The sequence below is a fragment of the Macrotis lagotis genome, chromosome X (genome assembly GCF_037893015.1).
Source record: "Macrotis lagotis isolate mMagLag1 chromosome X, bilby.v1.9.chrom.fasta, whole genome shotgun sequence".
Lineage (NCBI taxonomy): Eukaryota > Metazoa > Chordata > Mammalia > Peramelemorphia > Peramelidae > Macrotis > Macrotis lagotis.
The window spans coordinates 540,785,753-540,810,421 of NC_133666.1; positions in this window are offsets into that span (position 1 = coordinate 540,785,753).

The following is a 24,669-nucleotide window of genomic DNA, read 5'->3' on the forward strand; positions in this document are numbered from 1 at the left end:
TGGCAAACTTGTGGGACTTTAACAAAACTCATCTAAAGTTTTTTCTAACTTTTGACATGAAAATGAGGCCATCAATAAGCTTCTAAGGCTTTTATAATCATTAATATGTGGTGTAATAGGTTCCCCTGTATTGTGGAGTTTGCATGAATGATAGTTAATTGACCTTATTTTCTTTTTAGAGAAGGCAATCATGACTATTAATTACAATCTGAGAGCTGAGACATATTGTATATAGAGTGGAATTTGAGGAATAGATAAGGAAATCAATAACAGATCTAAAATACATTGTAAGATACACATTTGACTTGTCACAAATTAACTATTGAGTATGAATACTCTAAATCTTATTACAAGTTTCACATTATATATTATTATGTGATGTTTCAATAAGTGTGATTATATTATCTGAAAAAATGTTTCATATATTTTAAAATATCTGTTGGTGGCATTATTTAGAATAATTGTCTATAATTGTTTATATAGACAGAGACAATATCATCTAATTATATGGGAAACTGAAGGAGCATCAGGAACTAATGTGTTCTTGAAATATTACTTAGATATGTGCAAATATGAGCATTCATTAAGAAGAGAATTATTCCATGTCAATAATTTACAGAGAGAACAGCACAAGTCAAATGGACTTTACTTTCTTCATCTGCAAAATGAAAATAATATTTATATTAATTAAATACTGTCATAGAGAGCAATTTACAAAACATATCAGTTTAGAAGTGACTTATTATTATTACTATATTTATTGCTATATTGCCTCTACCACTGCTATTCCTGTTGTCATTCCTGCTGTTGTCACTATTTTTACTGCTACTACTGCTATGACTCCTCTTCATCCTCATGCTACTACTATACCTACTACTACTGTTGTTACTGCTACTTTATACTACTGCTGCTCCTATTGCTATAACTGATATAGAAAGATGGGAAAAAAGACTGATATGTATGTCAAGTAATATCTATTTTACATATTTGCATATGTATATAGTATGTGTACACATTCATGTCTATATCTATATATAGATATGGATATATATATGTATATATTCTGTTCAGATTCTTAAGTGGTTTGGTATTTCTATTTTCTATGGAAAATACAATTGAAGAAATTGAGGCAAATATTACATGAATGAAGCATATGTATAAAAATAACAAATACACTTGCATGTGTGTTTACTGAATATATTCATGTATGTAGTGGTACATTTTGCTCTTGACAATAGCAATAGATGCCTCAAAACCAACCAGGATTAGCATTTCACTGTTTGACCTTTACAAGTCACTGAATCTCTTAGTGTTCTTTGCAAATTTATCTGATTAAAAGAGACTATTAACCTGATTTTTTCAAGACAGCTTTCATGTTGAATCTCTCCATGTATGTAAAAAAGGGAAATGAACTGTTTTATGATATCCCAAATATGTTTTCTTCTTGTTTCATGCCTTTCTTAAGGTTGTTCCTTTTAACTAAAATGTTCCTCTTTTTGTGTTGAATTGTTTTTGTTTGTATTTTGTTCAGAAATCTACTTGTCTTTGAGAAAAACTGACTGGTCATATAACAAGTATGCTATATAGGGGATTATTGTATAAGTATGGAATAGGCAAAATGTTCTCTTAGGTTCCTTTAGATCAAGGATACTTTGATCTATGTTCAGGAAAAAGAAATAGGTTTAGCAATAATTCAAACAAAGATAAATGGATAATGGCTGACTATATACCACACTATAGTAAGGGATTGAATTAGAAGCTTATTGAGCTTGTTCATATTCATGTCTACAGATAGTTAAGGAATTGAGACTAAAGTCAGAGAACGGGAAGAGGGTGACTGACTAAATTGCGTATAAGAATTGATGTATTACATATAGTAAATTCAAGTAATTCATTGACATGTTGAAAACACACCTCCCCTGCTATTCACAAATTAATTTCAATGACATTCTGACTGCCTAAAGTTGAAGTTTCAGACTTCAGTATCATCCTGAACTCCTTACAGTTAATCACCCCTCATTGCTTCAATGATCAAATCTTTTTATTTTTTGTTTCATATCTCTCCAATAAGTTCCCCTCTTTTCACTAACAGCCACTACTCTAATTCAGGCACTCATTATCTTGTCTGAACTATTTTGATCACCTCCTGATTGGTCTTCCTGCTTTATAGCTCTTTTCTGAAGCACAATCTTTTCTCTATATGACTACCAAAAGTGGCACAGTATACAATATTCCAGTCTGGAGTCAAGAATACTCCTCTTCTTGAATTTAAATATGGCCACAATACTAAGTCCTGCTACCCTTGAAATGTGAGTTAACATGTTTGCCTCAGTTCTTCATCTATAATATGAGCTGAAGAAGGAAATGGCAAATCATTCCAGTATTTTTGCCAAGAAAATTCAATATGGGTTCATGAAAAGTTTGATACAAGTATAAATGATTGAACAACAAAAACATGACATGAATTCACTCATTAAATTCTAGTCACTCCATATAATCTCTAGAATTAATACAAACTCCTTTGACATCTGAATCTCTACACAATATAGTTTATCATTCTAGAATTCTTTCAAATTATTCCATTTCTCAAGTTCTATTTCTGTTTCTAACAAAAAGACACAGCATCTTCTTTTTCTTTACATTGATGTCCTTCAGGTGTAGATTGCCCTCCCTATTCATTCAGCCTCTTACATAACTCCACTCAAGTAAGCTTTCTGCTAAAGACCTTTCCCTAGTTTCCCAGCTGTTTTTTCCTTCCTCTCTGAGGTTCTCTTCTTTCTACTCTGTGTGTGACATGTATTCCTCCTAAGAGTGTAATCAATGCAAGTCAGGGAATTCTTTCACTTTTTCTTTGTATCTCATGATTGTTGATCAATGCCTAGCACAGATAATAAGGGCATATTTATTTCTATATTGAGATGCAGTGGCTAAACAGTATCTGGAGAATCAAGTTTGGGAGCAATTCAGAGGAAATGGGAAATATGCATCTAGTTTACAAGGAGAGTTTAGCATGTTTCCAATTATGTCATTTATACAAAAAAGTGGTGTAAAATATTATTCAGGAAACAGGGAACACATTAAAAGAATGACAGTTCAAAAGTTTTAGCCTGGCTAGCAAGAACATTCAAGAGTCTAGAAAAATACCTCCTATTCATGTGGTAGGACCTCTATGAGAGAGTTATGGAATATGCACTTAAAGAAGTGCCTGACAGATATTAGACACTTAAGAAATGCATATTGATGACTAATATGGAAATATGTTTTGCAAAATTGCCCATGTGTATATATCAAATTGCTTAATGTCTCAGGGAGGGAGGAAGGGAGAGAGGGAGGAAGAGACTTTGGGATTCAAAGTTTTTTTAAAAAGTGAATGTTAAAAAAATTGATTTTTAATTATAACTGGAAAAATATTATTCATATATATATATATATATATATATTCACTTAACATGCAAAGTGAGAAGGCTAGGATGACTTGGGATCTGCACTCTTAGAAGTAGTACACACATAGATCAGATCATAGTCCTGCTGAAGTACAAGATCTTGAAAAGTAAACTTTTAGAAATGTGATTTAATTCGTATTTCAACACTATCCTATTCTGGCAATTTAATTTAGGCAAATTAAAAGTCTAAAATAAATTGTTCTAAAAAGATAAAGTAGCAATAACAAAAAATATTTTTAGTGGTGAGAAAATTATAGAGATCTTATCACAAAATATTTAATGGAGAAACACAGAAGCCTCTAAGTTCATAAATATAAATAGATAAGCACAAATGAAAAAATGATCCCAAAATTTTTGGGAGTTTCAGGAGAGCTATTTTAATTTTGGGGAATAGTATCAAAGGTCACAAACTAGAAGAGATCTCAGAGGTCATCTTGTCCAATCACACCCATTTTATGGTTGAGAAAACTGAGACACTGGGAAGTAAGTGACCTGCTTAACTTCACACAGGTAATAAGCATTAAAATCAGATTTTAATTTAGGTCCCCTAATGACAGAGCTTATTATATTGAACCACAATGTCAGGCTGGAAAAGTTTTAGGAAAAATTCCAGTTAAAATTTTGCTGATCTAAAAACAGTTTCTTATTGCACCCAAATTAAAGAAGACATATATAAAATGCAAAATTAAAAGCAGATTTTCTATAGGCTTTTAAGCGGATGATATTTAAACATAAAAGAACTCCTCTGTGTACCACAAACAGCTGTTGCCTATAAGAAAAGCAGATATTTTAAGTGATCTTATATAAATTTTGAATAATAAGCATGAGTTGATTTTACACATGCATGTAGAAGTTTAAACACTGCATCACTCAGATACATCTTCTGACAACAAATATTTACACTTCATGCTATCATTCCCCTTTCTCCCTAACACACTCACATACACACATGCATGAACACAAAAACATGCACTAATATTGTATATTACTCCTACACAGACAGAGAATCTGTGTTTTACTGTCAATAAGTCAAAAAACGTCTTTATTAAGCACCAGACATTATACTAAGGACTAATTCATAACAGACACAATAATGCTAGTTATCTTACAGATAATGACAAGTTGAGAATCTAGATTGAAGTTGCTCATTGACAACTGAAATGTTAGTATACATTTAGTAGGAAAAATCTTCCTTGATTCAGCAGGATTTAATGCATAGAAATATTAACTTATTAATTTCTTCATCCACTTTGGTTTATGTTATACAAAAATAGATCATGAGTCTAGTCTATAGATTTTGACCTAGAGATCAATTATTGAAAGGTAGTAAGAAAAATGGAAATAATTTTATGTCAGAGAAGAAGAATACTTAGACAACTATAACTTCAATATTGAACTGTAAATTTCAAATATAATGAATATTAAAGACATGATTTTGACTCAAAGTGGTATTTTTTTTTCCTACTGGTGTACAGAGGAAATGCTTTTGACAATTGCTTCTGAAGTCAACACCATCAGAACAAAAGGAATGATTTGGGAGCAATTAAGTACAGAAAGGATAAAAATTATAAAGGAAAAAATCATTACTATTCCAGTAAATAGATGAATAGAGAGGAAAAAATGACCCATCCATTTGATTCAGTAATTGAAAAATAAGGTAATAATTGAAATTGGAAAACATATAAGATACCAGCAATGTAAATGGAAAAAATAGCAATAACTAGCAAAATCAGATACTATGTAATTATAATTACTGAGGTTGCTCCTAATGGTGAGCTATATTACCAACAACTTTTCACAACCCACAGTATTTCTTATGAACTCTTAATAGAAAATTTATCTTGTTGAATTGGTGACTACTATTCTGACAAAAGCAAATGGTAATAAACTGAAAGAAGTTTCAGAAATAATAAAAGGCTATGAACAAAAAATTCTCAAAAGAATAATTGCATGCAAAAAATTACAATTAATCAATGAAGATGATGTATGCCCTTCATTCTCAAAGAAGACCATGATATCAGGGAAGTGATGATGTGGCAAGCAAATTAATTTACTTTGATTGAGAGGCTGATGTGCTAAGTCTCACTTTTTTCAGCATCATCTGGGTTCAAAAAGATTGGAGATGATTCTGGATGAGAGGCAAACAGAGACACTAATAATACAAGAAATACACATCAAAATCACTCTGAAGTTTTATGTCACATGCAGCAAATTGACAAATATGTAAAAAGCTGCAAATGGTTAATGCTATAGAGGTTGTGGAGGAATAAGTATTCTAATATAACATTGGCAGAATTGTGAATTGGTCTAGCTATTCTGAATAATAACAATTCTGAATTAAGTTAAAATAATTATTAGGATATTCATACTGTTCAACACAGAGAATGTTCTGCTAGGTATGTGAAAAAAGAACTCAGAAACAGAAAGAAAATCCCTATGCAATGAATATTCATAGCAGCATTTTTATGGTATAAAGAAATCACAACAAATAGATATTCATTGATTGAAAGATGCCTAAATAAATTGTGATATATGGGTATAATGGAATATTTCTGTGTAAGAAGATATTAGGAATATAAAGATACAGAGGAGGATGGGGAAATATTAAATGATACAAAGAGAAATAAACAATTGGGAAAATACACATTATGCAAAGAATGTAAATGAAAAGAATATAAAAATAAAAATTAGATATTATGCAATTATAATTACAAAAGTAAAACAGCAATGAAAATGTCCAATTCCCTCTCTACTTTGCTGATGAGGGAGAATATGAGAGTGGAAAACTACATATATGTGTGTGTGTGTGTGTGTGTGTGTATAGGCAGAATTGATTGCTGTGTTGGTTAATTTTGATGATATTGTTTTTCTCTCCTTTATATTCTGTGCAATAAGAGAACATTTCCTATATAAGTTGAGTTCACATAAAAATAAAAATCTACAACTAAAATTTTAAAAAATGAATAAGAAATGAAGTTTCATAGTGACAACTTCAGAAGAAATATCTTCTTTACCTGTCAGAATTTTGGAAAAGGGAAGAGTTTATGGTTAAATCAGAAATAGAAGGGATTATAGGAAATAAAAAAGAATAATTAGGATCACAAGAAATTACAAAAGGTTTTTGATATATATGTGCGTGTCTGCATACACATATACATATATGCCAAAATTAGAAAAAAAAAGGAAACTGGGGGAAGAGGTGAAAGGGGAATAATTATGGTAAATATCTCTGGTAAAAGTCTCATTTATCAAAATATATAGGGAACTGAGCCAAATTTGTTTTTTTTTAAATTTTTATTAGGTTTTTTTTTGCAAGGCAATGGGGTTAAGTAGCTTGCCCAAGGGCACACAGCTAGGTAATTATTAAATATCTGAAGCCGGACTTGAACTCAGGTACTCCTGACTCCAGGGCTGGTGCTCTATCCACTGTACCACCTAGCCACCCCCAAATTGAGCCAAATTTGTAACAATATAAGCAGTTATTAGAAGAAGAAGAAACCCATGCTATCACTAGTTACTTGAACAAATGCTCTAATCACTGTTGATTAGAGGAAGACACATTAAAACAGCTCTAAAGTACCACTTCACATCCATCAGATTGGCTATCATGACAGAAAAGGAAAATGACAAATGTTGGAGGGGAGTAGGGGAAGGTCCACTAATCCACTACTGTTGGAGTTGTGAGTTAGTCCAATCATTCTGCAAAACAGCTCCACCCATTGTGAAGAAGCTGAAGGTGCAGAGGAGAAGAAGATATTTTTATAAACTTACTATAATATAGGAAAGAAAGATTAGAGTTATTTTGTTTAACCCAAAAGGACATGAATAGGAGCAATGGAAGGAAATTAAAAGAAGCAAATTTAGACTTGCTAACAAAGAGTGGTACCCTGTAGTCAAAAGGCATACCTGTTGTCAGTAGGTGTGCATTCATTTGGAACAGTCTTAAAAGACTAGATGACCATTTAAGTGTGTGGTGATGATGAATCTTTTTTAGATGTGGGTTGGACTAGATGACCTTTAAGGTAACTTTCAAATCCAAAATTCTAGGAGTCCCTGATGTTGTGCCCAGTGGAGGGATTAGCCAAACTGATTAAATCGTGGGAAATATTTGAACTGAAGATTCAGATTCTAATGAAAAGAGAAAGGATAAAGATGGAAAGAGAAATATTAAAAAAGGTACAGGTGAAAGGATGAAGGAAAAGGACTTAATGTAGAGAATGCAATAGAAGCGGAGGAGAAGAATTAGGAAATGATAGAGAACTGGAGATGGAAAAAGTTGATAAGATAGCATCAGCAAGAAATGTTAAGAGGTTGGTAATACAAATAGAAGACCTGGACAAAATACAGTAAAATGATCTCAAAATTGTAGTTCTAGGGTTAGAAAGGATCTCATTTGGTCAAAGTTCATCATATGAAAAAGAAAGAAATTGAGGTCTATGGTAGATATTTTATATAAACTAAAGCTTGTCTTTTCAACGACTGTCTCTAATGGATGAAAAGACTTCCTTCCTCACCTCTAATTGTCAGTCTTCCAATGTAAGTGGATCCTTGGTTTGTTCCAATATAGCTTTCCCTTGTTTCTGCCTCTTGCCTTCTTAGATCTTTCCAGTTAAATCCCTAGTCATCTCTTTCAACCCTCCTTTTAAAATGTAAACAAAAGAATCTATTGCTTTCAGAATGGCTCGTCTCATAACCCTTCTGATGGGTTATGATTCTGAGAGTAACTATCATTTTAATAATAGTATTCTTCCAGGAACAGAAGTTGATCTCAATGTCCTATAGTTGCCTATAAATATGATTTTCAGACTCCATTCTCTTTTTCACTTTTAAAATTTGAAACGCTATTTCCCTTTTCGAGTTCCATGGCAACTCCCCTCTGCACTTCCAAATATCAATGAAAGTGTCTCATAGATTATATTTACTGGTGATTTTAGTGTTGTTGACATAGTTCATTTGTTGATTTGGAAAATTCAAGGATAACCAGATGTTATATGTCTAGCTTCAATTTTGATTGTTTTTCAGTAATTCTTGTTCTCCCTTCTCCAGTCAAGATTTTGTCAGAGAAAGAAGAAAATAAGAGTTGAGTAACTCTGTTTTCATTCTATCATCCAATAATACCATATCATGTCCTCCCCAAACAACATGCCACTTGATTTTCTGTTTTTCCACAGTATTTCTATAAAGACCCTCTAGCTCACACTTTCTATAATAGTGTACTTTATAGAGTGATAATAGAAATAAAAGTAATTTCTAATTTTTTTCCCTTCAGTATATTATTGTACCTACTGAATTCAGTTCTCAAATCTTAGTATGCACTCTTATATATCTCAAGTTAGGTTTCTGTTTTGTTTCTCTTGTTTTTGACCTTACAATATACTGAATGGAATGAAATGGAAACGGAAGAAAGAAGTCCTAATATTTAGGAATTTATAATTTTAATTAGAGAATATGAAAACATTTTAAAATGGGAAATATAAAATGCTACAAAATAAAGTGATAAAAAAGGGAAGGATTAGAGTTATTCTTCATGTATTCATAAAATATATCTAAGAACAATGGATAGTTAATAAAAATTGGATTTGGTCTCAACAAATAGGAAAACTTCCTAGTTAGAATACTCATATAAGTAAAATGGGCTACCTAGGAAGTAGTGAATTTCTTGATTCTGGAAATATTCCAGCAATGGAGCATGCCTTCCTTTCAGTGTTGTAAAGATTATTTGGAATTCTGGAGGCATTTAAATTAAAATAATCTTTGAGGTCCCTTCCAGTTTGGGTATTTATAATTTTGTGATTCAAATAAAGGTAATATAGATATTATAAATAACAAGTCAGAAGCTTGTTACAGTAGTACAGTTAAAAGTCAGGAACAGAAGGGGGAATTAAAATGGTGGAGAAAGGCAGGGACTTGCTAGACCTTTCCCCAAAACCCCTTCAAATGCCTTTAAATTATGATTCTAACAAATGCTAAAGCTACTGAACCCACAATAAGATGGAGTAAAACAATTTTCCACTCCAAGGCAACTTAGAAGTATCCTAACCAAGAACAGATCTCAGAGGTACTGAATCATTGGCAGCAATGGTAGTTTCCCAGACCTCTCAATCCACAGAAGCCAAAAGACAAATCAGAAGGACAACAGAAAATCTGTCACATCTGGGTAATAGAGGAGCAAAGTTGAACCCAGGCCAACCTGCACAAACTTGGTCCTAACAAAGTAGTAGAGTAGTAGATCTTGGGAGACACTGAATCAGCAAGGGCAGTAAATGATTCCAAAGCTTTCACATCATAGATGATAAGGAAACCAAACAACTGTCAGAAAGAGATTAAAGAAATATTTTACTAATACTGAGGAAAACCTCTGTGGCATTTCTTAGACTCAGATCCAGGTTATAGACCTAGGTGTTAGTCCCAGGGCTAGGAGGAGAACTAGCACTTCAGAGTTTTCTGCCATAGAAAGTGGGAACTCTCATCACAGCTACAGAGAAGAAAAGAGTGCATGAGGTTGCTCACAAACCAGAGTTCAAGCTAGGAGAGTGATAAATCTTTCCTAAAAACGGCTTTGGCTGCATCCCATATGTTTTGTTACAATATCTCATTGTTATTATTTTCTTGGATGAAATGGTTGATTATTTCTATGATTTATTGTTTGATGAACTCATTCTTTAAAATTATTTTATTTAGTTTCCAATTAATTTTTGCCTTATCTTTCCATGCCACTTTATTACATGTAATTTTTGTTGTGTTATATCTGAAAAGCATGCATTTATTATTTCTTTCATTCTGCATTTGATGCCCTGTCAATTTGGTAAAGGTGCCATGCACTATAGAGAAAAAGATATATTCCTTTTTACATCAGTACAGTTTTCTCCAGGGGTCTATTATATCTGAGTTTACTATGATTTTTGTTCACCATCTTAATTACTTTCTTGTTTATGTTTGTGATTAAATTTATCTAATTCTGAGAGAGGAAGGTTGAGGTCTTCTACTATGATGGTTCTGCTGTCTCTATCTCCTTGTAATTCATTCAGCTTCTCCTGCAAAAGTTTGGATGCTTGGTGCATATATGTTTAATAATGACATAACATTGACTTTTAAGTAGTTTCCTTCCTTATCCCTTTTAATGAGATCTATTTTTGCTTTGTCAGAAGTCAGGATTGCTACCCATGATTTTTTTTTTTTACTTCTGCTGAAGCAACATATATTTTGCTCCATTCTTTTTTTTTCCCAAGGCAAATGGGGTTAAGTGGCTTGCCCAAGGCCACACAGCTAGGTAATTACTAAGTGTCTGAGACCAGATTTGAACCCAGGTACTCCTGACTCCAAGGCTGGTGCTTTATCTACTACGCCACCTAGCCGCCCCTTGCTCCACTCTTTTACCTTTACCCTGTCTGCATCTTTCTGCTTCAGATGTGTTTCTTGTAAACAACATATTGTAGGATTCTGGTTTTTAATTTATTCTGCTATTTGATTTCATTTTAAAGGAGAGTTTAATACATTCCAATTTAAAGTTGGAATTATGAATTGTGTATATCCTTACATGCTATCTTTCCACATTTATATTTTTCTTTTTCCTTCCCTCTTATTCCTCCTCACCAATGTTTTGCTACATTTCCCCTTTAACTTTTCCTTTAAATTATAATTATTTTTTCTTTCACATTTACCTTCACCTTTCCTTATCAATTCCTTCTGCACTTTTCTATCTCTTCCTTGCCCCCCGCCCCACTTCCCTTTGGGTTAGGAAGGATTTTTAAACTCAACTGGGAATTTATGTTATCATCTCTCTGGATCAAATCTATTTAGAGTTGGATTTATTCAATGTTCAAAATCTCCCTTCTTTCCTACTACTATAAAATACCTTTGTGCCTCTTCACCAGGTGTTATTTATCCACTAATGCCTTGTCTTCTAGTATAGTCCTTTTTATGTCTTAATAGTTTTAACCCTGTCTTGTGCCTACAATACCTTTGTCAAATTATTCTCCTTTTATCTATTTTCATAGATCTGACAGAGTATTTCATGATCTAATATAATAAAAATTTGTCATCATTTTTGGTGTCACCTTTTATGTTTAAATCCTGTACCCATTTTGATCAGTTTTTTAGTAATATGGTGTGAGCTGTGGGACTATGTCTAGGTTTTACCATACTAGTTTCCAGTTTTCCCAACAAATTTTGTCAAATACTGATTTCTCATCCCAAAAGCTAATGTCTTTGCGTTTGTCAAACAATGGATTATTATAGTAATTTACTACTGTTTCTTTTATACTTATCCTATTCTACTGATCCATTACTCTCTTTCTTAACTAGTACTAGGAAGTTTTGATAATTGTCACTTTATAACATATTTTTAGATCTGTTAGTACTAGGTCATGTTCCTTTACAAATTTTCATCATTTCCTTTGATATTCTGGACCTTTTGTTGCTCTATATATTTTTTACTAATATTTTTCTAATGTGGTAAAATAGTAATTTGGCAGTTTGATTGGAATGACACTAAATAAGCATTTTAATTTGGGTAGAATTGTAATTTTTATTTTATTAGTTCGACCTATCGATGAGTAATTGACATTTTCCCAATTTTTTAGGTCTGATTTTATTTGTGTGAAAATTGTTTTGTAATTGTGTTCATGAACTTTCTGGGTTTGTCTTGGAGGTAGATTCCCTAGCATTTTATCTGGAATGAAATGAACAGAACTGGAAAAATGTTATGCACACTAACAAAAACATGGGGTGATGATCCTCTATGATGGACATGTTCACTTCAGCAGGACAATAATCAAAGACAATTTTAAAAGACCTATGATAAAAAATACTATCTTTATCCAGAGAAAGAACTGTGGAGTTTAAATGAAGACCAAAGCTTTTTATCTTCAATTTTTAAAAAATTGTCATGTATCATGTCATCTTTTTCTTCATGATGTTTTTCCTCTTTGGATTTGATTCTTCTCCAGAGCTTTGATCAATATTAATCTATTATTGTTTAGCCTAGCTATAAATGTAGAGCCTTTATGAGATAACTTTCTTCAGCAGTAGAGGAGAGGGAAAGGGGGAGAAAGATGTAAAACTGAAAATCTTACAAAGAAAAAAGATTGATAAAAACTCCCATAGCATGAAATTGGAGAAACAAGTAAATAAAATATTTTTTAAAAGTAGAATTGGCTGGGCCAGCTAGATAGCACAGTGGATAGAGCACTGGTCTTGGAGTCAGGAGTACCTGAGGTTCAAATCCAGTCTCAGACAGTTAATAATTACCTAGCTGTGTGATCTTGAGCAAGTCACCTAACCCCATGCCTTGCAAAAAATTTTTAAAAAAGTAGAATCGGACAAACAGAAAAGAAAGTATAAAAGTTCACTGAAGAAAATCATTCCTTAAAAATTAGAATTGAGTAAATGAAAGCTGATGATTTTAATGAAAAAAAAACCAAGAAAAAATAAAACAAAATGAAAAGAATGAAAAAAATAGAAGAAAATGGGAAATATCTCACTGGTAAAAGAAGTTGTCTGGAAAATAGATCCAGGAGAGTTAATTTGAAATTTATTGCACTATTTGAAAACTATGATAAAAAATAGAGCCTAGACATCCAACAAAATTGCCCTGATATTCTAGAAGCAACCATTAAAATAGAATTTCAAAAAGTCTACCTTTTATCTGAAAATTCCAGAGCCCCCCATGTGAGTCAAGGAGAAAATATTGCAAGCAGCCAGAGAGAAACAATTTAAGTATTGTGAAGTCACAGTAAGGATAATACAAGATTTAGTAGCTTCTACATTAAAGGATAAAAGGGTTTAAGATAGGTAAAAGTGCTCAATTTTGTTGTTTAATTGATTCTTGTTTGTAATTCAATCCAGGAAAAATATGAATTGATCTAAGGCTGTGAAAGGGCTCAAAAAAGATTTTTCAAATCAAATAAGAGAGGGGGAAATAGGATGGAGTGAAAAACAGCAAGGAATTTTAACTGTGAAAAAAATTGAAAAATTGAAGCTTCTCTGATAAAAGTCTTAATTCTCAAACATACAGAAAACTAAATCAAATATATAAAAAATAAGAACAATTCCCCAATTCATGAATGATCAAAGGTTATGAATAGTTTTCATATGAGGCTACCAATGCAATCTATAGCTATATACAAATGTTCTAACTCATTATTGATTGATAAAAAACAAATTAAAATAATTATTGCGTACGATCTTTTATCTATTGGATTGGTTAATGGAGTGGAAAAGGTAAATGACAAATGTTGGAAGGGCTGTAAGGAAAATGATACATTAATGTACTTTTTGGTGGAGTTCTGAACTCCTTTAACCATTCTGTAGAGCAATTTGGAACTATGCTCACAGGGTTATAAAATTATGCATTTCCCTTGAACTAGTAATGCCATTAATAGATCTATATCTCAAATGAAATGAAAAATGAAAAGGAAGACATCTTTTTTTCAAGCTCATAAAAGATTTTAAAGAGGTTTTTAAAAATCAAAAAAGAGAGGAAAAAGAAAAATGGAAAATGGAGATGAGAATCAACAGGAAAATTATAAAAAATTGAAGAAATAAATCAACTTTTTTAAATGTAAAATTAATTAACCAAGAAAAGAATGTAACTCTTCAAAAAAATAAAATTGACAAACACAAAAAGGAATACAATTCATCAAAGAATAAAATTAACCAACTGGAAAAGGAAACACAAAAGTTAACTGAAGAAAACAAAAGCCTAAAAATTAAAATTGGAGAAATGGAAACCAATCAATTTGAGAGACTATAAGATTCCATCAAACAAAGTAGGCTGAAAAAATTGAAGAAAATGTAAAATACCTTTTAGGAAAAACAAATGTGGAAAACGTCTTTCAGGAAATTTTCAGTAAAAGCAACCCAAATCTGCTAGAGCAAGAAGACAAATTAGTCATTGAATGAACACAAAGAATGTCTCCATAAAGAGCTGGCTATCATAGGCAAATTCCAGAATTAACAAATAAAGGAGAAAATGTTTCAAGTAGCAAAAATGAAGCAATTTAAATACAAAGGAACCACAATCAGACTTGCACCAAACTTATCAGTTTCAACACTGAAGGATTGGAAAACCTGTAATATCATATATTGGAGGGCAAAGGACATTGGATTGTCTCCCTGAAAGAATTTTCTCCCTGCAAAATTCAGCATATTCTTTGAGAGGAAAATAAGAATATTCAATGAAATAGAGGACTTCCAAAATTTCCTGATAAAATGACCAGAAATGAACAGAGATTTCAATCTCTAAATACAAGACTCATAAGAGGCATAAAAAGATTAATGAAAAATGGGGGGAAAAAAAAACAAAAAAAATGTTAGCAAAGAGCATCAAATTGTATACAAGCCCTGTAAGGGCAGATAAAACATCTGTAACTCTTATTTAGGATATTTAATTTAGGATAGTGCTCTGGACCCAGCTCTGGACCTTGGCCACCTATGGGTTAGGAGATGCCTGGGGGTGTGAACCCACCCACATGGGTGCTGGGAACGCCCCAGTAACAGGGTCATGGCCGCCTTATATATACACAATTAGCACAGGCCGTATACAACATGAATTTTCTTCCCAGTAACAGGAGTGGCTCCGCCCATGAGGGAGGAACAGGGGAGGAGCTCGGGGGAGGAACAGAAGACTAGATAAGGGAGGGGACTGGGGAAGAGGAGAGGCTTTTTTCCCTGCTATGTAAGGAATAAAGACCTGCTTGTTAGACTGCAACCGGGTGTTCTGTCCAGTTATTGCCCTCCTTCCCCAAAGGAGGGTCCGTGTGTCCGAAGACCGACGGGTCTGTGAGGTGCGAAGACCGGGGAAAGGTATGTATCCAGGCGAAGGCTCGGGATAGGTCCCAGAGCAGGATAGTTAAAGGGTTAAAAATAATTGATGAGTTTGGATTTAAAGGCTATGGCTATGGTTGGTTCTTGTCTTTCCCATGTAGAGGACCAAGAAGACATCACTATGTTTGAGATGAAAAGCTGGAGTGTTTACTCTAAACATGTTTCTCAGTTTCCTTTGACCTCATTTAATTCTGTGTTGCTCATGAAGCTTAACACTTTCTTTGATGAGGGCATGCTATGCTGAAAGATCTGGTGTCAGTGTCTCCCATACTTTACAATCAATTGTAAGGTTCTTAAGAGAGACTTTCATAGTTGTTCTAATACTTAGAGCACTTAATTAAACACTTAATGAAAAGTTAATTAAGGCAGAAGTGACTTTAAGGGCTGAGGGGGGAAACTTAAACATAGATGAATTTGACTTAAATACCATGATTGGGAAGCTGAAGGAGAGGCTGGGAGAAAGTATGCTTGAGGGAGTACAGATGGTTCATGAAATGATTTGGCTTTACATGATGCTTTGGTTCAAGAGGACTCTTTCTCCTTGAAGGATACTTGGAAAGGGACTATATATGAAAATGATTATAATTTGAGGGGATTCATGACTCTTGAGAAATATATTTCTAATGATACAGAAGAGGTGAGGGTACTTAGTGACCATGAGGTAATGTTGCTTATCAATCAATCAATCAGTCAAGCTGGAATTGTAGTTTGATTGCTGGTAGGATGAACTTATCAAACAATCAAACAATCATTTAATCATTCTTTGATTAATGGTACTTTGATAGTATTGAAGGATAGTACTCTAACATGAATAACACCAGGTGAAGAGGCACAAAGAACAGAGGATGTGAACACTGAGTATATGCTATTCAATATATTTGGCCCAGAGAGATAATCAGATGCATTCCCACTTGTACTCTACAGGGAAGTGGGGAGGGAATGAAAAAATAGGGAGAAGGGACTGTTAAAAGAGAAGGACAAGGTATAAGTGAAAATAAATTAAAGATAAAGTTTGAAAGAAAAGTTAAAGGGGTGAGGAAATAAATATTTTATGCAGAAGAATAAAAGGGAAAGGAAAGAGAAAAATAAAAATGAGGAAAAATAGAATGAAGGGAAATACAGAATTAATAAGCTTAACTGTAAAATGTGAATGGGATGAACTCTCCCATAAAATAGAAGCAAATAGTAAAAATGGATCAAAACCCAGAATTCTACACACACACACACACACACACATACACACACACACACACACACACATATGTGTGTGTGTATATGTATATTTAACAAGAAACACATTTGAAGTACAGAGATAGAGAAAAGGTAAAAGTTTGGAGCAAAGTATCTTACAATTCAGTTGAATTAAAAAAAATTAGGAGTAGCACTCCTGGTCTCAGATAAAGCTAAATCAAAAATAGATCTCATTAAAAGGGATAAGGAAGGAAACCACAGCTTCTTAGAAGGCACCATAGGCAATGAAGCTATATCATTATTAAACATGCATGCATCTAGGAGAATAGTGACCAAATTCCTAGAGAAAAAGCTGAGTGAATTACAAGGAGACATACAACAAAACTTTAATATTGGGTATCCTTTATCACCTTTTCAGAACTAGATAAATATAATCACAAAATAAACAAGAAGGAAATTAAGAAGGTGAATAAATTATTGGAAAACATAGATTTGATAGATATCTGGAGAAAACTTGATAGAGATAGAAAAGAATACACCTTTTTTTCCTGCAGTTTGTGGCACCTATACCAACAGTGACCATGTACTATGGCATAAAAACCTTAAAATCAAACGCAGAAAAGCAGAAATAATAAATTCATACCTTTCAGATCATGAGGCAATAAAAATACTTGTAATAAATGGGCATGGAAAGATAAATCAACTATCTTTTTATTGTTTTCTTTTCTCGGGTACTATCTTTTATCTATTGTATTGGTTAATGGAGTGGAAAAGGTAAATGACAAATATTGGAAGGGCTGTATGGAAAATGAGACATTAATGTACTTTTTGGTGGAGTTTTGAACTGCTTTAACCATTCTGTAGAGCAATTTGGAACTGTGTTTAAAGGGTTACAAATTATGCATTTCCCTTGAACTAGTAATGCCATTAATAGATTTATATCTCAAATGAAATGAAAAACAAAAAAGGAAGACAACAAAATAACAAATTTAAAGAATGAGTGGATCAAACAACAAATCATAGAAATAGTAAATGATTGCATCCAAGAAAATGATAAGAGTGAGTAATCTAACCAAAACTTATGTGATACAGTCAAGGCAGATTTTAGGGGAAATTTCATATCTCTAAATACTTATATGAATAAAATGGAGAAAGATGAGATCAATGAATTGCGAATGCACCTAAAGAAACTAGAAAAAGAATAAATTAATGATCCCCAATTGAATTCCAAATTAGAATTTTGGAAAATAAAGGGAAAGATGAATAAAACTGAAAACAAAAATACCATTGACCTAATAAATAAAACCGAGTTGATTTTTATGAAAAAATCCATAAGAGATAAACATTTGGATAATCTGATTAAAAAAAAAAGAAAAAAGATAAGCAAATTACCAATATCAAAAATAAAATGTGTGAACTCAACACCAGTGAGGAGTAAATTAAAGAGATAATTCAGAGCTATTTTCCCAAACTTTATGCCAATAAATTTGAGAACCTAAGTGAAATGGATGAATATTTACAAAAATAAAAACTGCTTAAGATTAGCAAAAGATGAAATAACATACTTCAATAACCCAATTTCAGAAAAAAAATTAAAGACACCATCAATAGACGACCTTAGAAAACGTTTCCAGATCCAGATGAACTTACAAGTGAACTCTATCAAACATTTAAGAAATAATTAATTCCTATTCTACATAAACTATTTAAGAATAGTAGAAGAAGGAGTTTTGCCAAATTCTTTTTATACCACCAACATGGTCTGATATCTAAACCAAGCAGAACTAAGCAAAGAAAATTATAGACCAATATACCAAATGAGCATCAATGCAAAAATCATAAATAAAATTTTAGCAAAAAAGATTGATACAAATTATTACTGGGATAATATAAAATGATCAGGTAGGATTTATACCAGATAGGCAGGGATGGTTCAATTATGGGAAAACACTCAACATAATTAAAGATATCAGTAGTAAAACCAACAGATATCATATGATTATCTCAATAGATGCTGATAAAGCCTTTGATAAAATACATCTATTTCTATTAAAAACAGTACAAAGTATAGTAATAAATGGAGTTTCCCTTAAAGTCATAAGCAGTATCTATCTAAAATCTCCAACAATATCATATTTAATGGAGATAAACTTGGATCATTTCCAGTAAGATCAGGGGTGAAACAAGGATGCCTATTGTCACCATTTCCATTCAGTATAGTATTAAAAATGTTAACCTTAGCAATAAGAAAAGAAAAGGAAATTAAAGGAATTAGAATTGACATTGAGGAAGCAAAGTTTTCACTCTTTGCAGATGATATAATGGTATACTTAGAGAACCTGAGAGAATCATCTAAAAACCTACTTGAAACAATTAACAAATTTAGCAAAGTAGCAGAATATAAACCCACAGAAATCATCAGAATTTCTATTTATGAAAAACAGAACTCAAGAGCAAAAGATAGAAAGACAAATTCCATTTAAAGTTACTACAAATAACTTTAAATACTTGGGAATCTATGTCATACAACCCCAGAAACAGTATGAACACAATTATAAAGCACTTCTGAAACAAATAAAGTCAGATCTAAACATTTGGAAAAATATCAATGGCTTATGATTAGGTCAAGCTAGTATAATAAAAATGACAATTCAACCCTAATTAAACTATATATTCAGTGCTATACCAAGAAAAGTACCAAATAATGATTTTACCAAACTAGAAAAAATAGTAACAAAATTCATCTGTAGCAACAAAAGCTCAAGAATATCAAGGGAACAGATGAAAAGAAAAATGTAAAGGAAGGTGGCCTAGCTCTACCAGATTTAAAGTTATACTATAAAGTGGCAGTTATCAAAACTGCTTGGTATTACTTAAGAAACTGAGTAATGGATCAGTGGATTAGGATAGGTTCAAAAGAAACAGTAGAAAAAGACTACAGTAATCTACTGTTTGACAAATACAAAGACATTAACTTCTTGTATAAGAACTCATTATTTGACAATAATTGTTAAAAAAAAAAACTGGAAATTAGTAAAAATTACGCGCAGATCCACATCTCACAACCCATAGCAAAATAAGGTCAAAAGGGGTACAGGATTTAGACATATAGAGTGATACCATGGATAAATTAACAGTCCAAGAAATACTCTGTGAGGTCTATGGAAAGTGGAAAAATATATGACCAAGCAAGAAATAGAGTACATTATAAATTGAAAAAATGAATGCTTTTGACTATATTAAATTAAAAAGTTCTTGCACTAATAAAACTAATGCTTCCAAAATTAAAGGAAAACAGTAATCTGGGAAAGCTAGGGGCTCTGATAAAGGTCTCACTTCTAAAATATACAGAGAATTGCATCATTTATAAAATTTCAATTCATTCCCCAATTGATAAATGGTCAAAGGTTATGAACAGACAGTTTTCAAATGAAGAAATTAAAGTTATATATAATCATATTGAAAAATGCCTAAAAGCATTACTAATTATAGAAATGCAAATTAAAACAACTATGAAGTTTCCTCATACCTATCAGATTAACTAAGGTGAGAAAAAGGGAAAACAATAAATGTTGGAGAAGTTGTGGGAGAATTCATTCATTAATACATTGATGGTGGAGTTGTGAACTGATCCAGCTTTTCTAGAGAGCAATATGGAATTATACCCAAAGAGCAAAAAAAAAAAAAAAAACTATCCTTTGCTTCAACAATTCCAATACTAGGACTATATCCGGAGGAAATAATAAAAAATGGAAAAAAGTCCCACATGTTCCAGAATATTCATAGCAGCATTTTGTTGTGACAAAGAATTGTCAATTGAGGGAATGCCCATCAATTGGGGAATGATCAAACAAGTTATGGTATATGAATGCTTTGAAATACTATTGTCCTATAAGAAACCATGAATGGTTGCACTCCGGAGAAGTATAGAATGAATTGCAAGAACTGATGTTGAGTGAAGGGAGCAGAACCAAGAGAACATTGTACACAGTAGCAACAATATTGTGACTTGATCAACCTTGATGGATGTAGCTCCTCTCAGCATTTCAGAGAGCTAAGACAACCCTAGGAGACTCTTTATAGATAACACTATCCCAATTTATAGGAAGAAAAACAAAACCAAAAAAACCCTAAGAGAATTTGAATGGATACTACATTCACTTTTTAAAATTTTCTCTTACATATTTCTTTCCTGTCTCATGGTTATCTTTCTATGCCCTTAATCCTAGATCTTCACACTGAAAATGACTAATCTGTAAACATGTTAAACATAAATGTGCATGTGCAATATTCACATGACTTTATGCCACCAAGAAGGGATTGCAAAGAGAGGGTGGGAGGAAATTATGTAACAACAATTTGCCTATGCATATGGATGAATGTTGAAAAATTTTCATAACATGCAGTTGGAAAAACAAAATAAAATACCAATTTAAAAAATTGTGTCAGTTCTTCTCTGTTAGCAAGGAATTAGAAATTAAGATGCCCATCAGGTGGAAAATGACTGAACAAATTGTGTTGTGTGATTATGATGGAATGCTATCCTGCTATAAGAAATAATGAGCAGGGGCAGCTAGGTGGCGCAATGGATAGAACACCAGCCTTGGAGTCAGTAATACAGGAGTTGAAATCCAACTTCAGGCACTTAATAAATACCTAGCTGTGTGGCCTTGGGCAAGTCACTTAACCCGATTTGCCTTGAAAAAATCTAAAAAAAAAATGACAAACAGTATGCTCTCAGAAAAACCTGGGAAAAACTTACATGAACTGATACAAAATGAAATGTACTGTGTACAAAGGAATGACAACATTGTAGGATGTGTGAATGACTTAACATTTCTCAGTAATGTAATAACCTAAAACAACTGTTAAGGACTTATCATAAAAAATGCTATCCATCCAAAAAGAAAGAATTGATGATGTCTCAATACCGACTTTTTATTAAAGTTAATGTTATTTGATGTTTTCATTTTATCTGTTTTCTTTTATAACATATTTTGGAAATGCTTTGCTTTTTTCTTAATGTTTTCATTTTTTTGTTTGATCTTTTATGTTTTCTTTCACAACATGTTTTGGAAAGGTTTTGCTTAACTACATAGGTACAACATATATAGAATTGTTTGCCAAAGAAAGGTGTAAGGAGGGAGATAAAGAATATAAAATTTATGTTAAAATGATTTTTTACTTGTAATTGGCAAAAAATAAAATATTACATTAAAAATGATGATAATTTAGGTGGATTTATTCAATATAATCTCATTACCAAAGTTAATTATTTCCACTTCTTTTTTAATTTGAATCACTAAATTCATCATCATATCATCTGCAAAGAATAATAGTTTTGTTTTATGGTTGCTTATTTTAATACCTTCAATTCCTTTTTCTTTTCTTTTTTTGCTAAAGTTAGCATTTCTAGCACAATATTTAATTACAATGGTGATAATGGGCATCATCACTTCACAGGGATCTAATTGGCAAGACTTCTACTTTATTCTGATTATAGATAATGTTTGTCTTTGGTTTTAGACAGATAGTACTTTTTATTTTAAAGAAAGCCCAATTTATTCTAATCTTTTCTTTTGCAAGGTAATGGAGTTAAGTAGCTTGCCCAAGGCCATACAGCTAGGTAATAATTAAGAGTCTGAGGCTAGATATGAACTCAGGTACTCCTGACTCCAGGGTCAGTGCACCATCCACTGCACCACCTAAATGCCCTCAATTTATTTTAATCTCATCTAGAATTTTTAATAGATAAGAATTCTATATTTCACCAAAAGCAAGTAATTCCTTCATATCTGCTCTATGCGTTTATAACGACTTTTCCAAAATGACAGAGTATAAAGTCAGGGATTCCCCTGAGCTGCAAAGTTGCAAGCTCCTTAGATTCAACATTCTAAACTTCTTCCAAATTTTTTTGGTCTTATTCCCCATTCCACCAGGACTTTCATTCATATGAGGTAGGTAGAAAGCAAAGTCTGCCTAATTTATTCTGAAGTATTATTGTCTGTTGATAGGGTTATGTAATTACTCTCTAGTATTTGAATTTTTATCAGTTGACTGATAGAAATACAAAGTCTTACCTAGAATTAAGGAATCTCCTTTGGTGGAATTTAAGCTTACTACCTTTTCTACTTTAGAAATGAGAACTACCTTCTAGCAGACTAGGGGAAAGATAAGAAAGAAATCTTATTTTCCCATTTATTTATGTAATGAGAACAAAGTCAAATATAAAAAGTCATCAAAATCTCGACTATTTTTTTAACGATGATAATATCTTCTAATTCTTTCAAATCACTTTTCCCAGAAAAAAGCTACTAGGGAGCGAAATGATCAAGAAGTTCAGTATTTATAATCTTACTATTTAGATATGGCCTAACATTAAGACTTGTATCCCTGCTTATCAGTACTAGACCTAATCCAAGTATGGTGTATCACTGAAAGGTACATGACTTGAATTACTTGAAAAGGAAAGAAAATGTCATAAATCCAGTTTTATGATCATTGGAGTGAAAATGGCAAAAATACTAAACTGATCCAATGTAACCTATCATAAAAATTCAGGTATGTATGACTAAATCATCCAATTTATATTCAGATACTTTCTAGAGAAGTTATAATATAAATACAAGAAGTTAGAATGATGATGTAATGTGGCTTTTAAATAAAAGTAATATGCTAGCTAGGGCAGCTAGGTGGTGCAGTGGATAAAGTTAAAAACCTAAGTCAGGAAGACACATTTTCCCAAGTTTAAATTCAGATTCAAAACTTTCTGTGACCGTGGCACATCCCTTAACCCTGCAGCTCATCATTAAAATGACCTAGAGACGGAAATGACAAACCACACCAGTATCTTTGTCAAGAAAACCAAATGGTGTCAATAGGAATAAGACACATTTGAAATGACTGAATGATAACAATTAGTTAATTTGCACAACAAATTCTATACAATCGAATTACATTCAATATAATGATATAATAGCTTAATCAATTCAGGAATGGCCCAGAAAAAAAAAAAACCTTACATATTACTTATGTACACATGGTCAAACCATGCTGATCTAGCCTGTTGCTAAAGGATGATGATGATTTATCCTTCATTCTTGAAAAAGACCATGATATCAGGGGAAGTGATACCATGACAAGGACATGAACTGGATTTGAGTGAAGGAGTGCTGTGCTAAGTCACCAGTATCACTTTCTACTCCAGAACTATTTAGGTCCATTGGTCAGATTTAGATCAGGATTACTGGAGAAGGCTGTGGGTGTGAGGTGATCAGTGTTAAGTACAAGGTCCCTCAAAAAGTGTCTGAGGCTAGATTTGAATTTAGGTCCTTCTTAACCATGACATTGTGGTGAAGGTTCTCATCACTTCACACCTAAACTTTTGCAATATCCTGCCTATGGGTCTGCCTGCCTCAAGTCTGTCCACATTTCAATTGCTCTTCCATTCAGCACCAAAAGTGATTTTTCTAAAGAATCTCTTCAACAATATCATTTCCTTACTCATTAAATTCCGATGGTTCCCTATCACCTTCAGTATCTAATTCAAAGTTTTTCATAGCATTACTAATTCCTTACTTCTTATCATGCACTTTTTAATCAGTGCCATTCCATGAACTGAACACTCCATCTTCAACTCTAATTATTTCTTTGGTTGTCCTCCATCCCTGGCATGTTCTCCCTCCTTATCTTTACCTCTTGGTTTCTCCAATTTTCTTTAAGTACCACCAAAATCCCATTTTCTATGAGAAACCTTCCCAAAACCTCTTAATTATTATCCCTTTCCTCTCTTAATCATTTCTTATTTCACTACAGATAATCCATCTTCGTCTAGATGTCTTTAAAGAAGGGAAACCTATTAAGTCTTGGGGCATAAAAATCTTTCTTTGGATAGATATAATTTGAATAAAGTTTGCTTTTTTATTTTTTTTCTTTTCCTGACATCAACCTAAATTTCTCCACTATAGAATTAGATTAGAGTCATAATCTGAAGGCATTTGGAATATTCTAGGGGAGAGCTTCTGGAAATTCTTTCTCCATACAGCCATCTTGCTTCAGCCTCATGAGTGCCATTGGTCCTCGCCTAGAGGGAATAGGGAGAAGACAATATCATTTTTTATCCCCAGGGTGCACCAGGGCATCAGTGGGTTAAACTCTATCTTGACAAGCTCTTCAAAGAAAGAAAATGTTCTTATGAAGATTGGGAAAA